This window comes from Mytilus californianus, unplaced genomic scaffold, assembly GCF_021869535.1.
Source record: "Mytilus californianus isolate M0D057914Y unplaced genomic scaffold, xbMytCali1.0.p SCAF_1, whole genome shotgun sequence".
In the NCBI taxonomy this organism is placed as follows: domain Eukaryota; kingdom Metazoa; phylum Mollusca; class Bivalvia; order Mytilida; family Mytilidae; genus Mytilus; species Mytilus californianus.
Window position 1 is genome coordinate 47,101,945 of NW_026262581.1, and position 23,549 is coordinate 47,125,493.

Below are 23,549 nucleotides of genomic sequence, written 5' to 3' on the forward strand. Positions count from 1 at the left end.
AGAGAATGGTTTGATTAAGGCAATGAATTGAATTGAAATGTGTAAGTTCTTACATACGACGTTTTTTTCAATAGTAAGCTTAAAAACAAGGGGGTTCCTAACAGGGAAAATGTGGAAAGCAAAGTTCTGACCGATAACAGAGTAGTTGGTTGTCGATGAACCCAAAACATAAGAACAGGAGAACTCCGTGCGTGTCGAAAAGCACTTATAAGGTCATAAATTAAAAGTACATGCCACCGAGTACTACATTGTAAGTATTCAAATACTTTTAAATAATATAAGAATTTATCGAATTATTGATAAATTCTGTTTACAATATCAAAAATCAATGTTTTTAAATCTTCACTAAATAAAATCTGCTATGTTAAAGATAAAGCAGGTGTAATTAATATTTGATTTATAACGCTTGTACCAAATTTGACAAGGTTGCAAAATGTCCCCTCGATGCGTTCATGAGCCTGAAAATATTTCTAATGGATATTATGTTGGGACCAAATCTTCATATAATCAGGGAGACCAGCTTCATTACGTCTGTTCACAGCATTATGTCATGATTGGAAATCCGACTGTCACGTGCAGTTTCGGAAGCTGGACTGGAGGACATCCTTCCTGTCGTCTGTCATTCCTGTCAAATGGTATGTGCAGTAAATTATTCAAAACCAAAGGATTCAAAATTCTCATTTCAAAATTGTAAAATCTTAATACTCAATAATTAATCTAAATTAAAAAAATCAAGTTGTTTACGGAAAAAATTCAAAACACTAGTTTTAAAGTCATTGGCTTATAATATACATGTATTTACAAAAACAATATTGAAACTATGAAAATGTCGGTGTAGCATGTGAATCTGAACATGATTACCCTTCCTGGGCGCCTAACATCACTTCTGGTGTTCGTATTACCTAAATATTTAGTTTGAAATGTTCATGGTTCGGTTGCATTTCTTTTGTCCGTATACTTGTATCTTTGCTATTGATTTGCCTCATTGCTTTTGTGTCCTCTTAATTTAATCATTAATTCCAAAGTTTACAAAGTTATAAAGTCAACGGTATTTTCTACTTGTTTTCTATAATAAATAAATGAATTCTCTCGTAAAAATGTTTTGAAAAACTCAAGTTTTTTTTATTTTTTATTTTCAATTTTCGATGTTCTGTGATGGTTTTTTGCTCGGATTTATATGGACATTTAAACACAGATTTACTGCTATTGTTTATGTGTGTGTGTGTGTGTGTGTAATCTGCAACATGTTATACTTGTAAATACTAACTTGTAATTGTGTACATGCACAAGGTAGACGAGTCTGGAGGTTGCAAAAACCCTTCACTCGTTTTGTCTATCTATAATACTGAAGGATTTTTACAGGAAAACTCCTTGCTCAAACTGAAAGAGATATACAAGTAGTTCTTGTATTTGGTGACACCTCCTACTAGCATAACCGTCTTCTCGTTTGTTGCAAATCCATTTTGTATGCACTTTTGAATAGGGAATTCCTCAATCAGTAAACAGTAATGGAATTCTGTGACGTCACAAATGTTATTCTTATTCCTAATCTCCGTTCATTTTAGACTAATCTCCATATTGAGTATGTAATAAGGAGGAGTAGGCCTATTTCGAGTAGACATGTTCCATCGTATAAGATAACATTTTCTTTTAAGAACAGCATGCCCATACAAAACTAAACAAATGTTGTCATAAAATAACAAACTGTCACTGCAAAAAAAAATGTAAAAAGACTTAATCTTCTTATTGTCGAGCCTTCGACTTTAGTCGAAAAAGCGAGACATAGCGATCCTACATTCCGTCGGCGTCGTCGGCGTCGTCGTCGTCGTTGTCGTCGGCGGCGTACACAAATATTCACTCTGTGGTTAAAGTTTTTGAAATTTTAATAACTTTCTTAAACTATCCTGGATTTCTACCAAACTTGGACAGAAGCTTGTTTATGATCATAAGATAGTATCCAGAAGTAAATTTTGTAAAAATAAAATTCTTGTTTTTCCGTATTTTACTTGTAAATGGACTTAGTTTTTCTGCCAGGAAACATTACATTCACTCTGTGGTTAAAGTTTTTAAAATTTTAATAACTTCCTTAAACTATCCTGGATTTGTACCAAACTTGGACAGAAGCTTGTTTATGATCATAAGATAGTATCCAGAAGTAAATTTGTTAAAAAAAAAAATTCATTTTTTCCTTGTTTTACTTATAAATGGACTTAGTTTTTCTGCCAGGAAACAATACATTCACTCTGTGGTTAAAGTTTTTAAAATTTTAATAACTCTCTTAAACTATCCTGGATTTGTACCAAACTTGGACAGAAGCTTGTTTATGATCAAAAGCTAGTATCTAAAATTTGTACCTGTTTATTCGTATTTTACTCATTAATGGACTTAGTTTTTCTTCCAGTTAACATTAAATACAGTCTGCAGTTAAAGTTTTTAAAACATTTATTAGATTCATAAACTATCCTGGATTTATACCAAACTTTGACAGAAGCTTCTTACAATCAAAAGATAGTATTTAAAGGAATATTTTTATTGATTTTTTTCCTAATTTTTGTTGAGCCTGCGATTAACAGCAAAAGTAGGCGAGACACTGGGTTCCGCGGAACCCTTACGATTTTTTTTTGTATTTATGAATATCATGCGCCGAAGCGCTTTTCTGGATTTACCTTCATCAGAAACGCACAAAGCTGAATATTTGAAAGCCAATGATGTACCGAAATAGTTGAAGAGCAACATGTATATGACCTAAAATACATGTATAATGAGGAACATTGGTCAATTATTCCCCTTTAATGATAACACAGGTGGCAGTGCTGTAGATCAGGTCCAACACACACAGCATCTCTTATCTATAACCTATATATTTAGAATTACAGTGTGTTGATTACTTGTTTACAAGTTAAAATAATAAGTTTTTATTCACTAAAATGCCATTTTGTTGTGTACCTGCATGTTCTAATAGAGGTGGATAGACACGTGTTTCCATATTAAAAATGGGAAGTTAAAAAATGAAATGGGCAATTGCAATAAAACAAAATCCAAAGGATAAAACCCACAAAGAATGGACACCTAACAAAAGAAGTGTAGTTTTCTATGATATTTTTTTTATGAGTGATAAAAAATCAATAACAAGTTTTGGTGAATGAAAAGTATTCATATTCCAAAACAATAATTAAATAAATATGATCTGCATGTTTTAAACATTTTTCTAAAAAAAAGTTAAAACATCTTTCATTTCAGCTACACATTTTCAATTTCTTTGATATTAATTTCTGATCTTAAATATGTACACAAAAAAATCACATGCTTGTTTTCTAGATCAAAACATTTTTCATTGTAGTTGAAAGTATAATGATTTTTTTGGCTCAACACTAACTTGTACTCCCCATTTACCTCAGATAAGTAAGGAACAGATTTAGGTGTGAACGGTTCATTTTGAAATGTATATGGGCATTTGATTACTGATACTATATTGTTTTCGGTTAATCCACCTGGAGAAGCAAATGTTGTGATCAAGTTTTCTCTGTCCTCAACTCCTTGAAAAAAACAAACTGTCATACCAAAACGAACTGCATTTATACATGTTTACTATGAGCTGTTGTGACTATACCAGCAGCACAGTGAGTCACAATTGGACACAATAATAAAAAGGTCTCTTTTTTTCTGCAAAACATCAACTTTGTATGAGATTTTTCTTTTCACTTAAGTATAACACTTTGAATTGACAAACAATAAGTCATTTTCGATTCCCAGTCGCAAGTATTTCAGGTATATTGTTGTACAACTGCTAAACTGTAGTACCTTGTATTTTTTGCTTTCGGTCCAGATTTACCTCTGTTGGTTTTGATGTAAAATGTACAAAGTCATTTCCAAGTTTTGCTTTCTGTCAAATATTCTTAACTAAGAGTCCTGAGAGATATTTTTTTTTATAGTTTTTTTGTTGAAAAACCCATCAATTTTTTTTAAAGCTAGATTTGGTTTATAATTTGTTATATAGATGTATATAGTTTTAATTCTAATTACAAAGTCTAATTAATTAATACATTTATGAAATTAATTCCAATGAAAACCAAAACGAAAAATTCATTATAATTTGAATACTTTTGTAAATAAATTTAATTAAATATTCAGTAATGAATACATGTTTCTAAAAACTTCTCTATATTCCATTTGTTTTTAATGAAGAAAGACATGATAATAATGCATTTATATTTATATTTATAAATAAATTTTAAACCTATCCTTCAATCAACTCTCTTAATTGTCTTCTTGTTACATCTGCACCTCTTAATTTCAATTGTTTTTCTTAGTTCAGGCAGTGTTCAATTACAAAACTTTTGACATTATATTGTATCATTAAAATATTTGAAATAGTTATAAATATAAAAATTAAAACAAAACATCTTTATTAAGACTAAATTATCAGCATACACATGTATGTGTATCATGCCTATGAATGCATGCTGACTTCCTTATCATACAAACAGATGTTGTTGGACCTGATCTACCACAGCGCCACCTGTAATTAAGTGGGGATAATCTTCACCAATGTTCCTCATAACCACATCCACCTTAGGTCGACAAAATATAGTTATAATATAATCATTTTGAAATTCACGGGGCACATCGGGAAAAATTAAATATATGTTACATGACTTGGCAGAACATAATGCACAATGTATAATAGTTAAAGTAAGGAATTTTGGATGTCTGCATAACAATTTCATTAAACGCATTGGCTAAATGCGATAAATAGAAGTAATACAAAAAGAGAAGTTATCTCAAGAATATGTAAACAATATATAAGCGTAAAAAAATAAAATAATACACTGTTATGCCCGCACTTACTATCTAGCAAAACAAATATGTACTGAAATGAATACATTTGATACATTTTAAATGTTATTTTACTATTTCATGTTTTACTTGTAGCCTACTTCTATTTAATCGGAGCCATTGTCATGCTAATTTTCATAGTTGTTTTGGGTGTGTTTTGTGTGTTCTGCTGCAAATATCGTTATCGCCGGTAAGTATAGACTAATTTAGCTGTTTATCGCCGGTAAGTATAGACTAATTATCACTGAACTAGTATACATATTTATTTAGGGGCCAGCTGAAGGACGCCTCCGGGTGCGGGAGTTTCTCGCTGCATTGAAGACCCATTGGTGGCCTTCGGCTGTTGTCTGCTCTATGGTCGGGTTGTTGTCTCTTTGACACATTCCCCATTTCCATTCTCAATTTTATTAGTAACGAGAAAATAAAGCATATAGTTTACTAAGTACTTTAATTAAACAAAACATTTTGTTCTATAATTATAATAATGATAATTCAAATTTCATATGATAATGATAGTGAAAGTACAAAGTAGAGGCTAACATTTTATTTTAAACCGCCAGGCGAGTTCAGTCAGAGATGTACATTATCCCCTTCATAACAATATTATAGGGAAACATTCAACGAACAATTATACATTTTATTTTAATTTGTCGTTGATTGAAATAAAAGTTATTTTCCGCAATGAAATCTAATTTCATAACCATGCCTTAAAAGCATGAAAAGTTGACATTAGACCTTGATTTTCGTGCGTGCTACACGTGTTTCTGTAAGAGAACGACCATTTAACTTTAAGGAGGGGGGTGGGGTCGGGGTTATGGTTTTTTCCTAAAAAAATATTCTGATCCCCAATTTGATGAAGAAAAAAATAGTGTGGTCAAGCAAATGACAAAAAAAAATTCTGAATCCAGATTTTCCCCATACCTTATAGTGTTAAATTTTGAAGAAAAAATTCTGACTCAGACAAAAAACCATACCCCCCAACCTCCCCCCCCCCCCCCTCCCCCCTCCCCCATTTGAAGTTAAATGGTTGCTCCCTAATTAATAATTGTGGATAAATATTGTTTTATATATCCAAAAGTTACCATTATACAGAGCCTTTAAGGTTTGACGCATTGATGAGGAAATTCTCGACTTTTTTCCAAATACTCAGTTCTTCACTTCTCGGAAGATCAGATAACCTGTGTTGTTGGTTTCCTCTTGTGGTCGAATATATTTCCTGATTATAAAAAAAAATCTTTATATCTCACTATGTGACTTCAAAGGTTATATACATTAGAAGTGTGACTGAAGAATGTATTATTAGATTTCCCTGACACTTAAGTTAAGTCTTAATGGGAATCAGGTACTAAGGGAAGTACATGTAACTCTATTTTACTGGTTACTTGTTTAACATATCAAGTCGTCTTTGTTTTGCTCTCATCAGCATTTAAAGCACTAAATGGTAACGGTATTGATTTTTTTCTTCAGAAAAATAGTCCACGACGATGACGAATCAAGTGGTAATCCGAATAAAGTCAAAGCTCGTCAAAGGAAAAACCAGAAAGACAATACAACCAAGGAACAACATATGAAAATCAACAACGAATTGTCGAAATCGAATAAATCATCACTGAATTTTTCGAAATCAAAAAGTTTAAAAATCAGCATGAAAAGTACTTTTATCAAGAAGAAACAAAATATTAGCGTAAACAGCAACGACAAGACAGAAGAAAATGTTGAGAACAGCAAAGATGGTTATAACGAAAATTCACCCGAAACTAAGGAGAATCAAAGTACAACGGAAAAGCAAAGTCCTCACAAAGTTGCCGTAGAACTGGACATATGGAAACCGTTCACACGTCCTATAAGAAATAACAATACAAGTACACAATGAAACAAACCCATTAACGACATCGTAACCTCATTTAATATATTACCCAAGTACCTCTAGTTTTATAATTGCTTTAAAATATGAATTTCTTGCAGAACAATATACAGTGGAGATCACTTCTAACCTCTCATTAGAACTGTCAGAACAATCTGTCATAGAACTATTCTAAACTGTCATAGAACAGTTCTACCCTAGAACTGTTCTAAGTAGAACTGTCAGAATCAGTTCTAGGTAGAACTGACCAAATCAGTTCTAGGTAGAACTGTCAGGATCAGTTCTAGTGTAGAACTGTCTAAAACTGTTCAAGGTAGAACTGTCCAAATCAGTTCTAGTCTTAGAACTGTCAGCAGAACTGACCAAATCAGTTCTAACCGTAGAACTGTCAGCAGAACTGACTAAATCAGTTCTAACCGTAAAACTGTCAGCAGAACTGTCTAAAACTGTTCTATCCGTAGAACTGACCAAACCTGTCAGGATTGTAGAACAGTTCTAAATGACGTCACTGCAATTTTTTAATATATATTATATTCTTTTGACTTATTTATATTCAAGACAAAGAGATCTTAAAACTGTTCTATGGATATAACTAACTAAATCAATTCTAGCCGTAGAACTGACCAAATCAGTTTTAATCGTAGAACTGTTCTAGTCGTAGAACTGTCAGGATCAGTTCTAGGTAGAACTGTCTAAATCAGTTCTGGGTAGAACTGACCAATTCAGTTCTAGGTTAGAACTGTCTAAAAAGTGTCAGGATAACAGTTCTACATACTGTCCTCGAACAGTTCTCCTGACAGATTCTGACAGATTTGATGAGAGGTTAGAAGTGATCTCCACTGTACTGTTCAAATACTTTAAATGCATATTTTCTTAAGATGTAGCGAACAGATTGAAACTTGACCAATATTTTTTTCGCTGAAGGAGCCTTAATTCATATTGGGCCTTTGGGATGAAAAAAATATAACAGTTATAGATATTCTTTTTGAGAAAGGCTAAACAAAAACAAAATATTAAAATATTATTTTTGTATTATTTGAATACCGATTCGAATGCAGTATGACTAAAGCCAGCCCCAACTTTTCACTTGCAAACGCTATCTTAAACGGAGCTTATTGGGAAAACAAATAAAATAATTTAAGAAACCATGACGTACTAAGCCAATTAAAATCAAATTAACAACGACCGGAGAAACAACTGTTACACATCCACATTAAGGTAGATGGGGGGTCTAAAATCAAATCCATAGAATTTTTTAATAATTTGTCAAAAAGTATTTTATGTCATGCTTTTTTCAAAAATATAATAAAAAATATGGGTCACCGGGCTTTTTTCGATCTGCAGGTTGTGCAAAATTGTCATATTTTGTATAATAGATTATGCATGGAAAACCCAAAGTTTTGTGATAAAAAGAAAACTAAACCATAGAATTTTAAGATAAAATATGAGAAGATAGCTCTAATAATATGCTTTAGATAAGAAAAAGAAAAAGTGGGGTCACCGAACTCGTTTTCTTGCTACATCACAGAATATGTAAATTCATAACACATTCTATTATAAAAGTTACTTTATCTGAGTTATCTCCCCTTATGTGGCACAGTTGAAAAAAATGGAATAAAAACAAATTCTATTTTTTGTAAAAAATACAGCTGTAAAATATGATAAAACACATAATTTTCTATATTAACACGAAAAGTCTTACACATGAATTACATACTACTCTCGAAATTTGCACATTTCATTAAAGATCTAGACCGATTGTTATCTGCTTTTCAAAATCCAAGATGGAGGAAGACACCCCAGCCAAATTAACTACCGACCGTGCAAGACCCTCATGGGTAGTCAAGGTCGTTAAAAACCACCCTCATCATCATCACCTTAATTAACCGATCCCTATCAATGTATCATTTTATTTGAAAACCGACGGATACTATCATGCACCACTGTATACTTGAAAGGTGTGTCAGGAAGTCAATACGCATTTCATTCTATTTTCTACTAATTAAAAATTCGTTTTTTGTTTTACGTTCTTCGTCTTATTGAACAGATGAAGCGGTTCTACGTAATATTTTTTTTTGAAAATGACATGATCTTTTGTTCAAAGGGATTGTTGTGATGCCCCCACCCCACCACTCCCTCCCCTGCTAAATATAAGCCAAGGTGGTCCTATTCTTCAGAAACCAATTAAGATATAAGCTAACCCACATTCGATCAATAACCTTGTAATTTACATGACCAAAACCTAGCATGTAGGTAACTGTTTTATTCAAAATGCATACAGCACCGAGACCTAGGATACATCATGTACCGTCATATTCACAAGGGAAACATCGTAATATTTCATTCCCAAGAATTCACGGTTTCAATTTTTGTCTTGAAGTTGCTGGGTTTTTTCCGAAGTATTATCAATGTAAGTTCATATTAAAATGCCATTGATAATTGCAAAAAAGACGTAAAATTAAAAACCTGAAATAAAAAATATAGGTACTGCATAATTAATTATGTTTAATATGTTGTTCCAATAATATTAAGTAAACTGAAATAATCAACAGCCTATTTCGTTCAAGGAGTGAAGATTTCAAAAATTAAAAAATTAAATACGGTATTCCTTGTATGGTGGCGCATGATCGTGCCCGTCGGTATTCAAACAAAACTAATAGTGTCGGTTATACGGCGTGATATCGTATATGTACATACTTTGAAATTCTGAATTAACATCATTAAGATATTTGATGTATTTGATTTTTTGTTTGGCAACGTATTTGATCCGTTTGGTTGTTCCAACAGATAGTTGGCATTCCTTTGGACGCTAACTGTACTACTCCTCTCACCGACCTGTTATTTGATCAGTATAATGCAGTATTCATACAGGGCTTCTCAAGGAAATGAAAAGAAGCTAGCATTATCCTTTAACCTCACGGTGTACTATATACGAATGATGTCCCTTCATTGAATAACCAAAGGCTACCACAGCTGCGTTTAGGTAAGCTTTATATCTTGACTTCCAACCAGAAATGGGCAATCAGGATCAGTTGAGAACTAAATTTACGACAAAAGATATCATTTCTACTTATTTTCACATTCTTATCTAGCAACGTTCCATTATAGTATCTGAATGTTAAGAATTCTACTATGACGTTCTTCAAACGATTTGAGTACACACCCGTGGTAAAATTCGAATACATTCATATGTCAGCTGATTGGCAACGTCATGATTTGTTTGGGCTGTTCCAATCCTACTCCCACGTCGTATGCTTTTAATGAATGATTTACCTCACGTCAGATGGTGTAAATGACGTCATTGAACGATGACGTAAGAATGTAAGGATCTTACGGGAAAATGCATGAATCGGACTGAAAGTCGTCAAAACATGAAAACATAAACAAACGATAATAAGAATTTGTATAATGTCCATATCTTCTGAAATGGAAGTAAGATAGTAAAATTAAATTCACCCAAATCTGTCTAAGTATGTTATTGTATATCGTTTAAGAATTATTTCGATTCTAATAGGACAAATACGGTCATTAAAAAACTGAAGCGAAGGTGGGTATGCCGTGTGTGTGGCTGTTCTATTTTACCCCCTGATAGATAAATCTAAAAAAAATTAATAAATCTGTAGCTTGCATGAATAAAAACTTCAGCTATGGCGTTTTCATACGTATGACGTCATGTTTTGAAATGACATTAACCCTTTGAGCGCCAATACGTTGTTTTTTCACATTGTTACGTTGCCATACATATTTGAATGACGTTACTATAAACGATACGTAACGTAACGTCAACACATTACCTACAAGCAAGCACATGCACGTTATCCTCGTTAATCGATTAATTGGACATCTCATACATTCGGGGAAATCCAACATCCTCGGGACTAATCTTTTAATTTGAGTACACGTAGCGGACCTTGCGTATATTCAGTGATTTTTTTTTTAATTTTTGGGTTGGAAATCGAAGTTATTTATTACATTTCTATTTCTTTTTCTAGAATACTATAAAAAAAACACGACAATATGGAAATAGATAAAGGTTTTTATAATATGATAAATATTACAAACAATAAAGATATACTGAAGAAAATATAGCTCAATTACTGTATTTTGATATAAAGAATCATGCAAGATTTGATATCATCGAAGGATTCAAAAGACGAGCAGTGTTCTCATATTCATAGTTGGCGTGGGTGTTTTTTTTTTATAAATCACCGTAGATGAAGAGTCCGACTTAACACTTTGTACTATACATCGCCACAAAAATCGGGATACTAGTATATAGCATTTTAATGATTTATGATTTAACCATCAAAGTCTTAACTGATTGATCAATAAATCGAATGACAACTGCGTTCAGCGGCAAATATTTCATGAATATTCACAATGATAACTTATCTTTTTTCTGATAATATATAATCTGAAATAAGTTTACCTTTGCATTACAATTGTGTGACTTACCCTTCATTGTTATTTGCCGATTTTGTTTTGAGGAATGTCACTTGTCTGACGAAACCAGTAGTAGTGAACTTTTAGCATCAATTTTGCTTCTTTTTATGTATAGCCTAAACTGATCTTCTATCTTTTTGTATTCAAGTCAATATTTTACATGTCAAAGGCATGTGAAGTTCCATTAATTTCGCTAAATCTGTATTTTTTATGCAACATTTAATTCTTAATTTGATGTTTATCTCTGGTTCAAACTGTCTTGACCCTTTTATGAGTATGCTGATTTTTACAGATAACACTTAAGTGTTATGAACACAATTATAGGTACATGTACAGGTTAAAGAAATCCTTTGCTGTGTAAAATACATGTCCGACTTAAATCAGTTGTGTCATTAAATGAGGCCTGTCGATAAAATTTTTTTCTATTTCTTGTTGCGATCATTGACATTGAAAATCTGATATAAATCCCTTTTTCAATGGTGTGATTTAGGCAGATGATGAGAAGAAACTATCTTATCTTAGAGACACACTATTTTGGCAAGAGTTCATTTAGGAATTTCGGTAAAAATCGATATGGCCCAAAATGCTGTAACTATCTTTTTTTCATTGCTTCCTACTTTATGATGTAGTATCTATCTTTCAAAACTAGTACATGGTTAGTTTGAAGTACGAAATAAAAGAGGTATTTTGGTATCAATAGTTTACCCCAATCATAATTACGGACGACGTACTTTCCTTTTGACTGTGGTTGATTCTTTAAGTTTTGGAATTTGATTTGATACATGCACAAACATAATCACAAACTGGTTACTTCAAAAACCCTTAAACAGAGATGCGGACTCGATGTAAATGAGACTTTAACTCCAGGACACAAACAACTAACAAAGATTACAGAGGTCAACTTACAGTCTTAAAAGATAGTCGGACATTATACAATATTTCAAACACTAAAAGGATAAAGTATACATGAATAAATTATCAGAGACTACTAAAATTTGCTATCGGCATTCATTTCCTAAAAAAAATATAGCAGTCGGATATTAACGAACACAACCTCTTGGGCAATAAAAGAAAACACTCAAATATTAACGAAAACAACGACTGGGACAATAAATCAACTCTGACATGAATGAAAACATCCGCCGTTGACTGACACAGATAAATGGTGCCGGGTTGAAACAGTCCTCATATCCCATCCCTTGTATAACGATAAAGTTAGAAAGAAGAATGCACTTGTGTTAAGACGATTTTAGACGACACTTTATTTTTTTCAGTTGAAAAATTTGAAATAAAACTCTTTTTTCAAGAATGGACATTTTCAAATTACATGAATTAATCAAACCTTTCTTGTGTGTTTTTAAAACTGAAAAAACAATACTTTGGTATATGCAATATTCAGGTTCCACCATAAGGAAAGCTTTTCACATAAAATTTAAAAATAAACTATTGGACTAGATGATCACGATGAGGACGTGGCGCAGCGAATGTTCGCTCCCTCGAGATTTGGATTTTTGTAAGCCAAACGGAAACATTTCTTACAACACTGTGGTCTCGGAATTACAAGAAAGGCCCCGTTATATTTTGTATAATTGTATCTCTTTTCCTTAGCTCTATTGATTATATCTTGATCTTTTTCATATATAGTCATACGTAGTAGTTAGATTAGAGTCTTGTTTAATCTTTCCTAATAACAAAACAAAAAACAAACACAAAAAAGATTCAAAATGCTGACAATAGTTTTATAGTTTTAATGGATCAGATGGACTGAAAAAATCTAACTGCTGTTAATAACTTCTGTATAAAAAAAGTTCGTATATCAATTTTGTGTGTTGGATTTGAATTTTCAGTACTAGTATTAGCTTAACTTTTGCATAGAATCATGCACTGCCGTCCGTGTTTATATATTGTGTTTCTTTAGCTACTGTTAAACAATTTTGGTTGTGAAAGTAAACAATTCATAATTTTCTTTTGGTACCAGTATTATTTTGAAAAAGTCCGTTATGATATGAAAGTCATGATATTAGGTATGGTTACAAATGAGACACATATAGCCACCAAAGACATCAGGACAAGGCTATAAACTTCGGTTCGTCGTACTGCCTTCAACAATAGTTTTGTATATATGATCTTCTCCAGTTTTTGGTTGGGTTCGTGTTGCTCAGTCTTTAGTATTCTATTGTTTGTGTGTACTGTTAATTGTCTTTCGGTCAGTTTACGTGTTTTGCCATGGCATTGTCAGTGTGTTTTCGACTTGTGAGTTTGACTATCCCTAAGGTATCTTTCGTCTCTCTTTTATGTATGCAAGACTGTCCTTCGTGTAATACAATGTGAAACAATTAGAATGAGAAAGTTCACGACATGTTAAGCTTTTAGCATTGAAGGATCGAAAAACAAACATGACAAACAAAGGGTTATAACGACAACCACTTGGCCAAAGGCTTCTTCCTGACTTTGGAAAAGTTCAGTATTTGTAGGCGCTGATCCCCTCTTCTAACCTTGAACTGTCGGTGTCGTGTACCAGTATAACATTAGAACAAATAGCAAAAAAATATTTGAAAAAAGTTTGACTTATCAGAATTGGACCAAGCACAAAAAAAACCTAACACAATGACAAAAGACAAAAAGTAAATAAAAAAATAAAGGATATGTTATTCAAAACACGATCTTAACTAAAAATAGAACATGTTTTCAAACACTGAATTGACAACAAAGTGGGACGCATGAACAATTAAGACAGAGTATGAAAATTGTATGATATGATCAAGTATTAGAATGATAAATAAAAAATTCAGGGTATGATTTGGCTTTTCGCAGAAATTGTTTTAAAAGACATTGTCGAAATTATTAATAACTTTAATATTTTGGTATTTTTAATATTAATGAAGTCAACATATGTTTACACCAACAGCTAATGGGTAAGTTTCTCAAGAAATATGTTGGTTAAAATCCCGGGGGTGGGGGGTTAATGACTATCCTATCGGGTATAACTGTGCCGACAGCACTTGCCAAATCATACCCTGTTCTAACCAGAAAACATTGAAAAACATACCCAGTTCTAAACAGAAATATTGAAAAACATACCCTGTTCTCGACACGCTCAGAAAATGTATACCCTGTTCTAGACCCGGTTTCTAGACTGCATCTTAAACAGTTAAATAAGCGATCCTGTTCTAGACAAATACTGCCTGTTCTCACCAGCAGGGCATGAAAAAGCGACTCTGTTCTAACCAGCAGGACATGAAAAAGGGACCCTGTTCTAACCAGCAGGGCATGGAAAAGCGACCCTGTTTTGCGGCACACTCGTACCACTAAAACTATAGGAAGTACCCCCCCCCCCCCTCCCCCCCCCCCCCCCCCCCGGGGGTTAAAAAAGTGCATTCAAAAACAGATATTCCAGAATTCGACCGACTTTATCTGCCGAGCTAGCCTCCTAAATTTGAACAAACAGTTTTTATTGAATATATTTACAGAAATCAAACTGTGATATCAATTACCGAACGATTTGCAATCTGTAACACACCACATTGTGAAAATCAGTAAAAATACAATGGTTTTACTACAAAAAGTTACCAGTAATTTCAAGTACCTGCCACTTTTATACGCACAAACGTCACACACACAGCACCAGTTTTGATGACGTCATTCGGATAAACGTTACAATTTGAAAATAAAATAACAATTCGTTTTTTTTTACTGTCAACCATGTGAACGAATTTCACTAAGTTAATTTAATAAATAAAGACATACATAGTTTATAATTGGAGTATAGCTTGTGTAAAAATTTGCACGTTACTTCTAAAAAAAATGTTTTCAACCAGGAAAATTCAATATATATTTGTGACTTTTAGGGTTATTCTTGCATAACAGAACAAAGTCAGTTATTTTTCTTCAAACCTGTTATGGTTTCGGCAGTAAAATGATGTTTTTTATATACATTTTTAATGGTTTGTGGGTTCTGCTAAAAAGCGACAAAAATGTCGTTTTTGGCGTGCTAGCGGTAAACGACAAAAATGTCGTTTTGGCGCCGAAAGGGTTAATGCGCAAAAAACAGTAATGGTATTTCGCGGAATTTTACTTTATTTTAATTTTGTACATTTTCCCGAGCTTTAACCCTTTCCCTTTCAGGCATTTTAGACCTTTACTTATCGAAAAGACACTATCAAAGTTCAATTAAATACTGCATTCGCACCAATGGTCATGCACATGCCATGTTGGGCTCATATGAAAGATAATTGGTCAAATATTTCAGAAAATTACGTTAAAAGATAATTTGTCCTTTTTTGGTCACGTGGGATGTTTCGAAAAGTCACGTGACTTTTGGAGAAAATGTGGAAAAATACGAAATCCTTGGGACAAAAGTCGTGTAGAGACATATTGTTGCGCTAATAGGGTAAGGTTTTGGTGGAAACACAATGCCCCAAGTCTGTTAAAGACATACAAGTTATCATATTGGTATTAAAAGAGGAAATACGTGCTATATGTCTTGAAATCTCGATGTCCGTAACATTCAAAATAACTGATTTCAGACACTCTTTTCGTCCAATTTCAAACTCGGACACTACATTGTAGTTTTTTGTCTAAATCGTTTTCAGTCAAGCAGTAACCTAAATTTTGTTTTTCTAAGGGAAAATTCATTGAATTACTAATGATAACTTGATGTGGCGCACCCTGGACCGAACCCGATGAAGCAAATGGGGGAAAAAGGGGGAGGGGGGCTATTTGGCACACAAATTCTTTTACAAACAAACATAAGTATTTCGTTTGTTTTTCTTTTTGAAATTGAAAGTAAAGTTAAGTTAAGTTACATTTAATATAGGAAATAATTTTTCCACCTCCGGCATTGAGAATCGAACACGCGATCTTTCCGCCTTGGGTTTGATCAGCATACCCCTGCAACACTGGCATCGTTAGGAATATATTGAAATTTAAGTACTTAAGTCTACCATGTCTACTACTCAAGACGTGAAAAAAAAAAAAAAAAGAAAAAAAAAAAAACATATGAAGATCCTCACCCAGCTTGTTTTCTTTTAGAAATTATGTGTTCAGATGATATATTTTTTATGCCAAATGGCCAAATGCATGATTTTTGCGCAAATATAACAGGAATCCAGTTCTTAGTCTGTCTTGTTTCCATTGACATATACATTTTCCTTCACAAAAGTGTTTTCAACTTTATCATACCCAAACACTTACGAAACCATGTTTTGTTACATCTATTTCAACTTTGCTAAAAAAATTCAGGACATTTCAGTGGTTTTTGTCTCTTTTACGATAAAATCTTTAAGAAATGACTACGGATTTTTAGCGCATTTCAAGTTTGTGATTGCGCTGATAAAAAAAAAATACATTTTAAACAAGTGCACAAGTTAGAACTATTATTTTAATACCATTCTTCAAAAACTCTCTGCACAGTTATTGAAAAAAGTCATAATTCCCCCAAAAAGGACAGTTTTCTATGCACTTCTTTTTGAAAATATTCTTTAAAATTCGAAAAAAAAATGGATTTTACAGAAAAAATACATGTCAGTAAGAGGCGAACTAACTATAAACTGATAATGATAGAAGTTTGATGCACATTCAATCATATTGCTGGTATCCTGAGGATTAAGTTGAGCCCTTAACCATATCTGTACGTCAGCAAAGGACGATGGAACAAGACTAAATGCCCAAAAAATATCTTAAAATTTGCTTCACCGGTAAGCTGTACCGGTGTGAAAGGGAAAGGGTTAATGCATTAATTCTTTTTGTTATGCCCCAGGATAAGAATTTTATCACGGTGTTGTTTACAAAGCGAAAGAAGCACGTTATATTAGAATGTCAATTATTCAATTTTGTTCGTCGTTTACGTCAATATTAATAGTGTGCTCAATTACGGGAACAGCAAACATTTCCCTTCACATAGAGCGCTTCGATCCATAAAAATTGCTGTCTTTGTCCTATTAGAATAGAAATAATTCATGGGAGCTTGAATTTATATTGATTTTACCACGGGGTTGGCCTTTTATGTTGATATTTTACCCCTCGCTATCGCTTGTGGTAAAATATTTAGCATAAAGGGCCAACCCGTGGTAAAATCACGATAAATTTAATCCCCCATGAATTATTTCTTAATTTTTATATCCATGTTTATAAGATATTCCAGGGCTTTCGTTTCCCATCACAATTTGCTTGATAGAGGATTGCTGCTTTAAAGAAAGCTATTGAACCAATGGCAAAATTAAAGCCGTCTCTTCGAAAGTGTTACGGGGGCTGTCATGATTTAATTGACCGTGTTCTGTGTATCAGATGACCATGGATATGTTCAACTTGTCGTAAACACAGCCACGCTCTATTTTACTCTATTTTGACATCACCAAATGCAACTTGTCAACGTATTGTAATTGCCATGGTCAACACGATGGTTCGATGGTTTACACTAGTGGAGCAGGAACAAATTTCCCTTACAGAGCAGTAAATGTTTTGGTGTTGCTTAACTTTAGTTTTTTGTATGGTGTTTTGTGTAAAGTAAATGTTGTTTTTTCTTTTGGTCATCGTATTGCCGGTTTTTCTCAAATACGGATCACATACTGGAGTATAAAGACAAATTCATGGTGAACAAACTGGTTGGTAAATTAGCATAAAAACTAAGTCTCATTTGCTTAAGTATCGGTCTTATAAGACAAACATATGTTTGGAATGGCAGAGGGAGCATGTTCGATTTAGAGTTATCCCCCATTTACCAGGAACACTTGAACCGAAAAATAAGTCGAATGTAAACGTGTTAAATCATCCATTACATATGCATTCTGCACGGATAAGTAATACTTCATGATCGCATTTATAGCACCTCAAGTTCGATAGATCTTTTTTTCTTATTTTATCTTTTCGAGATCTGAATCATCATCATCTGTCCACCGAATAATAATACGGAAATTACGGAAATGTAAAAAATTCAGTTTACAAATAATCAAATCAAAATGCAAAGCTAGACACAACATAAACGCAATTAAAACATGACATGCTAGTACATGTACATATATATAGATGTCATTTGGTTATTTGTGTCGGTGGGTTACTGTCTCGTTGACTTATGCCTCACATCTCCTTCTATTAATACAAATCTTCTGGGTGAAAAAAAAGAGATTTTCTTGAATCAAATGTGGGTATGTAATACAAATAAGAATAATTTTATTGTTGAGAAAAGAGGATTTCTTGGTGCTGAATGTATGATTTGTGCATTGTTTGTTCTAAAATTGACATGCATTTCTTTTCCTAGAAAAATAAATAGATGTTTTATTTCTCAAACTATTTAAACTTTCATTTAAAATGTTATATGTTATATGCTTGTTATATGAACATGTATAACATCTCAAGAGATTCACAATTGGTATATTTTAATTCAGTGTATGTACTTTTGCTATCACATTATCAACTGCATATCGACGTATACATATAAAAAAATGCATTGTCCCAAATATTTATTAAACATTAAATATTTGTCGCTGGACATTAAACAAACGACAATCAATTCTATTACTACACGATTTTAACACCTGAAAAATACATCCGTGCACATTTTTGCATATATTTAGATACTCTAGAGTAATTTTGATCGAATATCTTACATGCTTTACCTAGCTTCTTGATCTTATTTATAATAAAATGGTATCTATTGTTCCATATATCATACAAAAGATAGAGTTTTATTTACAGTAAGAATTTCATGCACATTCACCACAAGTCAATGATCAAAAATAATATTATTCAATGTAAAGATTAGAAGAGGTAACTCCATATGTATTTTAATTATTTCTTTTTAAATGTATCATTCTAAAACCATGAAAATGAGACAGAAACTGTTTTTATTGTCCGAATGTTAGGATTAAAGATAGTAAGCATATGTTCAATTACAATTTCTTCGTTGACTTGTTCGCTTTCGTCCTTTTACACAATTCGCTAAGGATTAAAGAAAACGGACAAGTTCTCTGTAATTTTTTATATATAGCCATGTCATGTGTTCATGGCACAGATATACATTTCTTTTCGAGAGTAATTTTTAAAGTATTGCTATAAAATGGAATATGTGGAAACAATATCCTATAAATATGTTACATGTAACTGATATGTTTGGTTATCAAGCTGTTGACATTTTTCCTATGAAAGTGAACTAAAAGGTACAAGAGATCGAGGTGAGTTTGATTTACACTGGTTATATACAAAATGTATTGTTATTTTGTTTTCTTCCAAAATTAAATTTAATTGTTTCAATAATAATAATAATAATAATAATAATAATAATAATAATAATAATAATAATATGGTAATAAAAAATCTTATACATGTTAGATACCAATGAATTTCCAAAATGGTTGACATGGTTCTAAATTTAAGCGGAAAATGAAACAAAATGAACAAAACACATAAAATATGGCAAATGGAAGTTTATTGACACATGTACATTAAACAATGCAGCATTCTACTTGCAACCTTTGGATAATGTTAAACTACGTTTGTATCGATTGTATCAATTGTTTTTTTTTTTTTTTTTAATTTTTGATTCAATAGCAATGAATAACAGTCATAAGACTGTGCTAGCTCTGTCAGTCGAGGACCAATATTGCTAAGCAAGAAGCTACCTGTATAAATCAAGCGGGAATTAAGAAACAATTCCCAAAATTCTCATTCAAAATTTAAAAAAATCCTGCAGTCGAAAAACTTTTAATTTCTACATGGAACTTTATTAAGAAGTCTCAAAGAAAAAAAAAATGGAAAATCTACAAACGCGGGAAATGAATAATTACTTTTGTTATATTTTGATCAATAGCAGATGCTTCAGTAAAAAGCGTATGATATCGATTTCATTAAGCCGACGCGTGTTTATTTTTTAATAAAGTTTGAAAAGAAAGAAAAAACACAATATATTTTGGAGCATCAGACCACAAAATCTGAACAAAACAGCTAGAGCAAAATAAGGAAGTGTTCAGATTCGTGTCGATATATTATATTTGTATTTGCTAGTAATGCCTGCGTCACACTGTCCCGAAATTGACACCAGGTGGGCACACGATAAACAAATGTTCAAATTCGGATCTGATCGAAAGCACATCGGGCCATTCGTGAGGGCACCTTAAGCCATCGTATGACCGCCGGCAGCAACGTCGTGAGCGGTGGAAATTCTTTGTATGGCATGACAAAAAATTACAGAAAGACATTTCGAAGGTTCATTTTCGTGTTGAATTCGAGTGTCCATTTTGCCCTTCGTAAGGCCATCGTGAGGGCATCTTGTCAAATTGTGTCATCTTCTTCTTATCTTCAGTGATCATCAGTGCCGTCGGGCATTTTTAGCCTCACGAAGACATTACAAAGGAAACAAGAAGCTGCCCAATTGTCTTAGGTAGGCATCACGACTACGTGAAGCTCTCGCAATGCCGTCGTGTAGCCATCGTATTATAGTACGATGACATAGAGATGGGACCACGAAGTCGGCGAAAACAGTCAAATTCGAGTAGCTTAATTTCAAAAGTGATAATCTTAAAAAAAGTTTGCTGCTTTTCAATCGGTTATTTTGGTATTTTTTCCCCTGAATTTCTCTGACCTAGCTTCATACATATACTGATACTTTGCATGTTCCAGAGAGGTATACTGTAACAGTCGTGCGTACTGTGAGTAAACTACTTAATAAAATATCTAATATCTTAAAAAATATCTTTGCGTTGCATGCGTGTGTGGTTCGGGTGCTATCGTGTGCCTTTCTACACGCATCGTACTGGCTTCCGATGTTGATTGGCTGTTGACCAAGTTCGGAGCATGGGTCCGCGCGAAATTCAAAATTCCATATTTGTATGACCATCTGCTGTCAATTTCGGGACAGTGTAAAGCCTGCATCAATGATTTTTTCTACCGAACCCATATTAAAACTGTTTTGAAAATTAGTTTTAACTTGCAAATGCAAAATGAACTTTACGTACTTTTTTTCAATTCACAGGGTATCAACATGAAACTTGGACTTTTCGTTATCCTGTTTGCTTTCAATTTCAATGTGAAGGTTATTAATGGCTGGTATAGCAGTTTGGGTGGTAAATATATTAACAAAAAATAGATTGGCGACAGAAATCTTTACTTTTACTAAAAGTGTTATATCGCCTTTTTCCGGTTTCTAATACAGTTGTTGTAAGACAAATGAATTGTTTACTTGTAATTTTAACTTTTCTGAGGGAGTTAGACCTTATTTTCTTAATGATATATATTAAATCTATCATTTTCTTTTAAATCCCAATCCTCGTCCTATGTAATTTCCATCAGTGTAGGTGATTATATACCTGCAGATAGAATCACACTTCAACAAAAATCTATCTGATCTGTTTTTGTGGTACAAGTACTTCTTTACTGCAGTAAACCAACTTATTTTCGCAGATACTTTTTCATGTTAATCCTGTCTAACATTCTTTGCAGCCATTTTTTTCTCGCGATTTTTTTAATGTATTTATGCAAGAGACGATCCCAGTTTGACATATCCGTGATTGACCCTTAAACGTGCATAACTTTCTATATTCCGGTTGGTCTATTGGATGCCTGGTTATAGTCGTTTTTTTTTAATAATAATTATAATTTTTTTCTTTATATTTTTTGCTGCCATCTTTTGAATAATATACATGATTAATGTTTGCCCTATCAAAAACTAGCTAATTAAGCTTTTGTATCCAGGTGTATGCGGTTACCGACGATATAACCCAAGATTGCAAAGCTGTTGCGGAGGAATGGTGACTTCAAAAGGTTCATGTTGTGGTACCCGATCATACAATTATCGTTTGAACAGTTGTTGCGGAGGCGTGGTAACTTCAAAAGGTTCATGTTGTGGAACCCGATCATACAATTATCGTTTGAACAGTTGTTGCGGAGGCATGGTAACTTCAAAAGGTTCATGTTGTGGTACCCGATCATACAATTATCGTTTGAACAGTTGCTGTGGAGGCGTGGTAACTTCAAAAGGTTCATGTTGTGGTACCCGATCATACAATTATCGTTTGAACAGTTGTTGTGGAGGCGTGGTAACTTCAAAAGGTTCATGTTGTGGTACCCGATCATACAATTATCGTTTGAACAGTTGCTGTGGAGGCGTGGTAACTTCAAAAGGTTCATGTTGTGGAAAACGATCGTACAACCCGCGCTTTCACATGTGTTGTAACGGTCGTGTTTGTTAAATGAAAAACAAAACTATGTTCACGTAAATAGATGCAGTTCTCAGTTATTGAACACATTGGGAAAAGTAAAATACCAGAAATAAGATTTTTGTTTTCCTTTTTACATGTTTAATGCCCCCGCAACTGAAAGTTGAAGGTATATTGTTTTACCCCTGTCCGTCCGTCCTTCCGTCTGTCCTTCCGTCCGTCCGTCCAATTATGGGTATATAGTTATTCCAGATAATTCGTCCTACAATTTGAATGCTAGGAAGTTTTCACTTTGCTGGCTGTTTGTACATATATTGAAGTTGTGCATGTGGTCAGAGTTTTGATTTTTATTAATATTTGCTCTTTTGGGAGATAGTTGAACTTTGTCATTTTTGGAGTATATACTTGTATAAGAGGTGCATAGCGTTTCCGGATAACTCCTCCTACAGTGAACCATAGACCTATGTGCTCCCATGCTCAACTTTGTGTATTTTAAGATAACACTTTGCATCTGCGGGGGCATCATTTGTGTCTCCCAGACACAATAATATCTCAAAGAAAGTCCTACATTGACTGTGTTATAATACAGTTACTTCAGAGTGGAGTGCGGGGGCATCACTTTGTCTAGACTAAGTCTTTATATTGAGTTTCTTTTATTTGCACAGAAACATTTCATTTATACATTTAAATAATTATGGTTCTTATTTTTTATATTGATTTTCTTTTATTTGCACAGAAACATTTCATTTATACATTTAAATCATTATGGTTCTTATTTTTTAATACCTATTAAGAGAAATATAATACATAGGCAAAAGAAATACAAAAGTTACATGTATATTAACACAAATAATTCGAGCAGTATATGATTGCAAGATGCACAGATGCACAGATGCTGTATTTTGGAGAGCTTTAAACAACTTATATTAGACATTATGCCTTTTGTTGATAAGAAAGGATCGATATTCGGAGTTTTTTTTTTTAATGATAAGTATTTTGAAATACGTGGTCTCTCTGAAACAATCAGTGCGTTTCTAAAAACAACAGACTGTGCCGTCCCACCAGATTCAGGTTATATAAAAAAATCCTTTTATATTTATATTTTAAAGCTATAAGGAAAAATCATAAGATATCCTGGTAAAATATGGTGGCCGGTTAAAGCCATTTCGCGTTTTCGCCCTTCATATTCTATAGGGCGAAAACGCAAAAACGCGAAATCACGAAGTCGAAAAGTCGAAAATGCAAAATCGGAAAGAAAA

The 23,549-nt window shown here is 33.1% G+C and overlaps 1 long non-coding RNA gene across 1 annotated transcript; it reads left to right on the forward strand.

The window, feature by feature from the left end:
* The first annotated feature begins 19,247 nt into the window (after positions 1-19,247).
* Positions 19,248-22,408, forward strand: LOC127704564 (uncharacterized). The gene is made up of 3 exons (XR_007983366.1): positions 19,248-19,311; positions 21,108-21,198; positions 21,827-22,408. It is a non-coding gene; the product is annotated as an uncharacterized LOC127704564 (long non-coding RNA).
* Positions 22,409-23,549: the final 1,141 nt, after the last annotated feature.